The following is an 8,716-nucleotide window of genomic DNA, read 5'->3' as shown; positions in this document are numbered from 1 at the left end:
GTGCGACCTGTTCAGTGGGCAGGCCGGCAGCAGCGCGAAGAGCAGCATGCGTAACAGGCTGTCTTTCATCTTTGTGCAGTTTCTGCTGCTGCCACATCGAACCACTGATATCATCGTTTCTGGGAACGGATTTCGACACGCGCTCGAGGCAAACGACGAAAACAGCGGTGCTGCGACGACCCAGCTGATCCCGGCACCTTCTTGCAACATCACGATCGACAGTTCGCCAAAGAAGCGCCAGGTGTCATGGCTAAACGGAAGAACACGTGGGACGTCAACGTCACCTCCTGGGGCTACAAAAGCGAAGAACCTGTGCGACCTGTTCAGTGGGCAGGCCGGCAGCAGCGCGAAGAGCAGCATGCGTAACAGGCTGTCTTTCATCTTTGTGCAGTTTCTGCTGCTGCCACATCGAACCACTGACATCATCATTTCTGGGAACGGATTTCGACACGCGCTCGAGGCAAACGACGAAAACAGCGGTGCTGCGATGACCCAGCTGATCCCGGCACCTTCTTGCAACATCACGATCGACAGTTCGCCAAAGAAGCGCCAGGTGTCATGGCTAAACGGAAGAACACGTGGGACGTCAACGTCACCTCCTGGGGCTACAAAAGCGGAGAACCTTTGCGACCTGTTCAATGGGCAGGCCGGCAGCAGCGCGGAGAGCAGCATGCGTAACAGGCTGTCTTTCATCTTTGTGCAGGTACGTCCCGCACTTGACGACAGTCATTGTTACCGGTCCGACGACCGTTTTTTGCTGCTGCTGCCCCGCCCACACTGTCTGTTTTGTTTGCCGCGTTATAGTCAAGCGTGTGTGGGCTTGTTTAGATCACTGCTCTGTTGTGGAGATATTGAAACAAATCCGGGTCCCATGAATGCGGAGCAAGCTCAGCAATTTTCACAAATGTTCCGGTTATTAAATGAGCTATATTCCCGGTCACAGGGGTTTGAGGCTGGCCAAACAGCGCTAATCAGTTCCGTTGACGAAATAAAGCAAAGTAGAAAATCTATTGAAGAAAAGGTTAAAAAAATCAGTACAAGGCTTGTATCCGTCGAAAAAAAGACAACTGCTTTTGAACAAGAGATACAAGGTCTACGAAAGGAAATGGGAGAGCAGAGGAAAACAAATACTGCCCTACGTCATCGGTCGGATAAACTTGAAGATAGGTCTATGCGAAACAACGCCCTTTTTTATGGTATCGCTGATAGTGCTGCGAAAACGTGGGCTCAAGTTGAACAAAAAAGAAAATGGCTTTGTTTGACTGTTTCGATGGCGAAACTGACCTGTCTTTCGACATTGAGAGGGCTCATAGGCTTGGCCAGTACACTATACTCCGCGACAACTCTTCTTGGCAATGCAGTGGAAGGTACAGGCCCGCGTCCCCTCTCCCATTTTGAGTGTACGCAGGCTCCCCTCCTCTCCCATTTTCGGGGAGAGGAGGAGAGCCCGCGCACACTCAAAATGGGAGAGGGGACGCGGGCTTGTACCTTCCACTGCATTGCCGAGAAAAGTTGTCGCGGAGTATATCAGTAAATGTAGGCCAGTCATCGTTAAATTTTTTTCTTTCAAGGCAAAAGAGCAAGTCATGGTTTTAAAGACGAAATTGGAGTCAATGGACGTCAGTGTTAGCGAGGATTTTTCTTTTGCAACTCGTTTGGCGCGAAGGAAGCTTATTGAGTTTGGAAAATCGAGCGGTACTACTTTTAAACTTAATTATAATAAATTATTTCTAAATGAAAAATGCTATCTATATGACCATAACGCATGGCACGTCACAGAATTACTTCGACCGCATAACTCAAGCAGTGTTAGACGCCGTGATGCAGCTGATTCTGCCCTGGAGGGTGCACTTGTTCCTGTTAGCAGTTGCAGAGAGGTGGTGGCCGTCTTGATTCTTTGTCAAACTTGTCTATCCTTTTTACGAATATACGAAGCTTAATGAATAAACGCGGGGATATAAGCTCTGTCATAGACACTTGCGATGCTAGCATTATTGTATTAACCGAAACATGGCTCTCCACCAAAGTTAGAGACACAGAGTTGTTTCTCGGACTGAAACAGTTCACTACTTATCGGCAGGACATGGAGTTGCGAACGGTTGGAGGTGTTCTAATCGGAGTTTTTAAAAGTATTGCGTCCTTTGTTGTAAATATTAACAGTTCTCTAGAGATAATTTGGGTGTGTATGATCATTCAACATCAAAAGTTTGTATTAGGATGCTGTTATCGCCCACCTGCTTATGTTACTGATTTTACAGATAAGCTACATGATGCGTTGAATGTAATTTCAACGCGTTTTCTAAATACGCCCCTGCTTTTAATGGGTGATTTTAATTATCCTAACATTGTTTGGGGACCGAGTGACCCCTGCTGTGACCCGTTTTTCACAGACTGTGCAAAGTTCTTAAGTGTACTCTCTGATTTCCATTTCATTCAACTAGTTCACAGCAAAACGAGAGTAACGGCTACAAAGTCAAGCATTTTAGATCTGATTTTTACTACTATGCCCAACCTAATCGGTCCAATTACTTACCTTCCTGGCCTCAGTGACCAACTGTTATTGCATTTTACCTTGTGCATTCCTTCAACTTGTGTCAGAAATCAAAAGAAAATTATCAGAGACTATAGCAAAGCCAATTTTGATGCCATTAATGTTGAATTTTCCAGCTTTTTAGATGCTTTCTTTAAGAACGTCTCGGAGTGCTCTGTTGAAACTAACTGGACGCTTTTCAAGGAAGCGGTGATTTCGCTCACAAAAAAGTATATGCCTTTGAAAACCATAATTGTAAATTCTACGTCACCATGATTCAACAGGGCGCTTCTGAGGTTATCGAACAAAAAGAAACGTTTATTTAGAGCTTGCAAGCTCACGTCCTGCCCAGTTCGCTGGCAGAATTACTTCAGTGCTGCTCAGTGTTATAAGAGCGCAGTTCAGAGTGCTAAGGTCAATTTCCTCCACAATTTGCCACCATCTATGTTAAAAAATAATCCGCGTCAATTCTGAAATGTATTGTCCCACCGGGATAGACCCTCATGTATTTCACTTAAAACACTAGACGAAACTCTGATCGAGGAATCTTTATGCGCTACAATGTTCCAGGAAGTGTTCATTAGGTCTTTTTCTAGCACCCCCATCTGTGCTAACCCAAGCTATCATGTTGATTCCTTCCCATTAATGGATCCTATCACCATTTCTCCCGATAGTGTTCTGAACATCATCAATTGTCTTAAGCTATTCTCGGCGACTGGAATAGATGAGATTAACTCAATTTCTTAAAGCTACAAATCAATACTCTTCCGTAATCCTTACACATATTTTTCAGCAATCACTTGAGACTTCATTGGTACCAGCCGACTGGAAAATTGGGAAAGTTATTCCCTTGCACAAATCTGGTAATAAGCACGTTCCTATGAACTATAGACCCATCTCACTAACCAGCGTCCCCTGTAAAATTTTTTAACATATAATCTATACGCAGCTCGTTAACTTTCTAGAATCTAATTCATTCTTTTCACCAGCTCAACATGGCTTTAGAAAATATTTATCTTGTGAAACGCAATTTTTGTCTATCACCAGCGACTTTCATTCGGCACTTGATCAGGGATCTCAGGTGGACTGCATATTTCTAGACTTTGCCAAAGCTTTTGACAAGGTATCCCACCGACTTTTAATGCTTAAGTTAAGTAAACGTAACATCGACTCTAACGTGTTTAACTGGCTAGTATCGTTTCTAACGAATCGATCACAATTTGTAACGTGTAATGGTACTAACTCCTCCTTTGCACCAGTTTCTTCCGGAGTACCTCAGGGGTCGGTTCTGGGACCTCTACTCTTTTTAATATATATTAATGACTTGCATGCGGTGGTTTCTTCTTCAATTAAACTTTTTGCTGACGATTGTGCTATTTATCAAGTAATATCTAATGACTCTGACTCACAAAAACTGCAACATGACCTAGATTCCATACTACAGTGGTGTGAACTCTGGTCAATGGAGCTCAATATTAATAAATGTAAAATAATGCGCATAACATGTAAAGCCAACTTCAGTTTTGCTTATAGTATTAATAACACACCCCTAGAACTTGTAAACTCATACAAGTATCTGGGTGTTATTTTAAGTGCTGACCTTTCCTGGAAACTTCATATTAACTGTGTGACTAACAACGCCAATCGAATACTTGGTTTCCTCAAACGGAATTTTATCTCGCCCCATCATCATTAAAACTATTTCTTTATAAAACACTAGTTAGGTCCAAGCTAGAGTATGCAGCTTCCATCTGGGATCCCTCTACTCTTTACCTCGTTGATTCACTTGAAGGTATTCAGAACAGAGCTGCACGTTTCATAATCGCTAATTATAACCGCACCGAAAGCGTTACATCAATTAAAGATAATTTGTTACTCCCAAGCCTCGCACATCGTCGCACAGTCTTTCGTATTTGTCTTTTTCATAAAATCGATCACCATATTCCTCAGCTTAAATCCCAACTAATCATCCCCCCCTACTTTGTTTCAGCACGCCTTGATCATCGTCACAAAGTCGGTGTCCCATTTTGCCACTCTAACGTTTATTATGACTCTTTTATTCCCAGGACTTCCAAAGACTGGAATCGCTTACCTGCATCACTCACATCAATTAATGACCACGCACTTTTTTGTATATCTATTGCCAATTTCATGTTCCCTGTTCTTTAAGTATTGTATATTTTGTTCCAATTGTTTATTATGTTTACTATTGTTCCCACTCCCCTCTGTAATGCCATGTGCCCTGAGGGTATATAAATAAATAAATAAATAAATACTGGGATGGTAAAAGCCCTGTAGTCACCTTTGATTTTCCGTACACGATCCGAACCCTCTTTAAACGTAACAAAACTACTTATAGAAGAGAGATATTTCATCCAAGATGTCTTTTTTGCCTTCTTTCTTGTCCAGCGGGCTTGCGCGTTTCGTCTCCTAAATTAAATTTTGTTCTCCACGGTGGGGTACCTACGGAAGACATTCTAGGCTCTATTTTGTCTTGTAAGTGTGGTTGGACAATCCTTGTTCCACCATGGCTTGCACTTTTTTGGCAAATCACCGGAGGCACGTGGGATAGAGTGCTCAGCAGCATTGACTATCTGTTGTGTAACGTATGTTGTTGTCTCATCAGGGGACAGAGTGGCCAATAGTGAAGCATCAAGTGTAGTAGCTAGGCTGAAACGTTTCCAGTCCGCCTTGTCAAGTTTCAACCTAGGCTTACGCTTTTTAAGTGTGGGGAGATCAACCAGACTCCTTAAAACAAGTGCAAAGTAGTCGCTGCCCCCAAATGGATTCTCTAACACCTTCCAAGAAAAGCAAGGAAGCAATGATGGTGATAAAATAGATAAATCAATGCAGGTGAAAGAGTTTTCCGCAGCACTAAAAATGGTTTAGGCTTTGTTATTTAAAATACATAAATTTGAAGACAATACAAACCGTTCAATGACTCCTCCGCTGGAATCAATTCGTGCACTGCCCCACATGGTGTGATGAGCATTCAAATCACCTAAAATTAAAAAAAAGAAGGTTGCGGAAGTTGAGTTAAAGGCTTCTGAAGGTCATGAATGTGTACGGGTGTGTGTGGTGGAAGGTACAGTGAAACAACCGTAATGAGACGGTCCGTAAGAACTCGTGCTGCCACAGCCGCGAGGGGCGTGTCAACAAGGGGGACCTGGGCACCATGCCACTCCACTCTGAACAATAATGGCGACAACACCAGATGAATGAGAAGTTAAGCGGTCTTTGCGGAAGAGATGGTAGTTTCGTAAAATTTGTGTATGTGTGGACGTCAAATACGTCTTTTGTAATGCTAGAGCGATTGGGCATAGCTCATTAAGCAAACATTGAACATCACCTATATTGTGGAGACCCCAACAGTTCCACTGCGTGAAACTAAGATGGCTAATCACAAGTTAATTAAATTATTGTCAAAAATATGAGTTCACAGCTGTGAGTGGACACAAGCTATTTTACACTCGTTGGGGCAGTGACCTGAGGAGGTTTTTTTTATTTTGTTCCCCCTTTCCGGGGGTATGTTTTCTACCTCCATTGGCGGGTGGAGGTGGTTCTGTCGGATCGGCAGATACCTCAATGGCCTTCTCCCTCTGTGAAATAGGAGTGGACCCCTAACTGCTCTGAGAGGGGGTGACGTCAAGCACTACTCGGGGCTTAGGACCAGGACGATGGAAAATCGTATTAACACGTGGGACTTTGGGCGGGGCCGCTCTGGACTGAGAACCCACAGAGGCCTCGCTGGTGGTTGGGGGGCTGGGTGAGCACTCCAAGTCACGAAGAGTGTACTGAGTGCCCGCAGCCTCGGCATGAGTGCCTTCTTGGAGGAAGGAAAATCGTTTTTTTGCCTCAGGGCATGTGAGGCTTTCTTTGATCTTTAGCCGTTGGGATTTTCTTTTCTTCCTGAAACTTCGGACAGGCTTGAGAGCTGGTGGGGTGGGCACCAGAGCAGTTGACACACTTGGGAAGTGTACCAACGCACGTGTCAGCTGGATGGTCTATAGCTCCGCACTTTGCACATGTTGTTTTCCCACGACAGGTAACAGAGCTGTGACCAAATCGTTGGCATTTGAAACATCCTCTCGGGTTTGGTATGTAGGGGCGCACCTTGCAGTGAAGATAGCCTGCCTTGATGCTCTCGGGCAGCACAGTGGAGGCAAAAGTGATAACTAAGTGCTTCGAGGGTCTGTCCTGTCCGTTTCTGCGCATAGAGATGCGTTGCACGGCGACCACACCCTGCCCGGAAAGGCCCTCCAAGATTTCTTCTTCACTAGACTCCAGCCGGTCGTCCTCTGAGATGACGTTCTGGCAGCTGTTCAAGCTGAGATGTGGGGTGACAGATACTTTGTAGTCCGATATCTTGTTTAAGTCTAAAAGAAGAACACTTTGCACTCCGTTTTCGACATCAACGAGCAAGTCGCCAATGCTAGTTTCTTTCCTTGTAAGTTTTTATCAATTAGGTTTTCTAAAGTTTTTGAAATAAGAAAGGGTGAAGGTTTGGCAAGTGGTTTTCCATTTTGTTCTTAGTGCATTACCAGAAAGAGCTGAAGCTATTCTGGGCAGCAGCTGATGTCTCTTTGGTAAATACTTCGGTCCGCACTCTTTTCAAGGTCCGATCGGGGGAGGTTTTTCGCTTGGAACCCATTTGAAGGGCAGAAACTTCGGCATCCGCAGCGCACCACCCACCGCGTAGTCCAACAAGGGGATAGGTAACATCTCATAACAGGTCTGGCTTGTCTGAGTATGTTACTCTACCAGTGCTACTAGGAAGATACAACCAAGTGTGAGTCAAGAGAGAGTTCTGTTGCCACCCATGGTTAGCCTTAGCCGCCAAAGGAGGTGAAAACAAAGAATAGGAGAAAGGAGGAATGAGAAAGGAAAGAGGTAGAGGATAGTAGAAGAAATGGCGACTGACTGAATCATCCTGGATGGGCCAAGCCAGGACACTCGTCTACGGGAAGCGGGGGCCGAAATAGTGTATTGCCTCAGCCGGGGGGCCCCGAAGGGTCCAAACCTACCCGGGGCTCGGCTCAACCACCAGGATGCCCTTTTACCCGGACACGGGAAAGCCACGCACAGCCAGACGTGGGCGGGCGCACCCGCATGGCTCGGGGTCCGTAGTGACGCCAGTCACCAAACACCTGCTTTCACAGGTGCCCCCTGCGGGGTTCATGAATAAACTTCAGCTGCGAGTAGCGCTCTGTGGTGTTGGTGTCTTTCACTTGTACGTTGTTTTTAGCGCTTTTAACCTCTAAACGATGAATTACCAGCTAGCCCGAAATGCATACCCATCTAGAGGTCTCTTCTCGGTGGTCATGTGCCGTTTTCTATGGTTTCGACACAACCACCACAGATAACCAAAGTCGTTGGTCATCGAAGGAACACACTCAATACTAAAAATAGTAAACAAATACGCATTTTCGTAGCTCCCAGACTTCAGCAAGCCGTCCGTTCTGTAGACATACGAAAGCTACGGTGGCCTGGGTGTTGTCTTGCCGCAGGAGTATGACGATGTGCTTCAGCCAGTTGCTTTCACGAGTCACATGATAACTCCAGCCGAGCGCAACTACAGTGTCGCAGAACGTGGATGTCTCTCCATTATTCATGCTTTGAAGCGCCTCGATATGCACCTAGATGGCGCAACGTTCCAGATTCAATCTGATCACTTAGCGCTCTCATGGCTAAGGGGACCTAAGGATCCAGCTGGACGTCTTGCTCGTTGGACGCTTACGCTACAACAGTACGACTACTCCATAGTGTACATCCTGAAGTCCACCAACAAAGTTTCTGATGCGCTCTCTTGTGCTCCGCTTCCCGGGGAACACTCGCACGATACCCAAGGCTTGGTGACCGTCGCGGCCACGGCACGAGGATCCCCAGATTAGCGGTGGGGTACATCGGTGAGCCGCGAGGGGCTTCGCAAGGCGCAACTGTATGGCGGACTCTGCCAACACGTGTCCGCTTGACTGACAGCAAGAGGTCCAGTCGACTGCCCAAGTTACAAGGGGTTCGAGTCTTAATTGATGAGCGACGACAGCCTCCGGCTGCGCTACATCCCCCAGGCCGACGACGATCCGGATGGCTCGGCGTTCCGGACAGTGATACCCCGCAAGCTACGCAAGCTTCGCAAGCTTTTCATTCGATAGATGCATGACTCTGCCTGGGCAAGACACAGCAGTG

The sequence above is a fragment of the Ixodes scapularis genome, unplaced genomic scaffold, assembly GCF_016920785.2.
Source record: "Ixodes scapularis isolate PalLabHiFi unplaced genomic scaffold, ASM1692078v2 PGA_scaffold2__306_contigs__length_199485367, whole genome shotgun sequence".
Lineage (NCBI taxonomy): Eukaryota > Metazoa > Arthropoda > Arachnida > Ixodida > Ixodidae > Ixodes > Ixodes scapularis.
Note: the sequence above shows the minus strand (reverse complement) of the source record.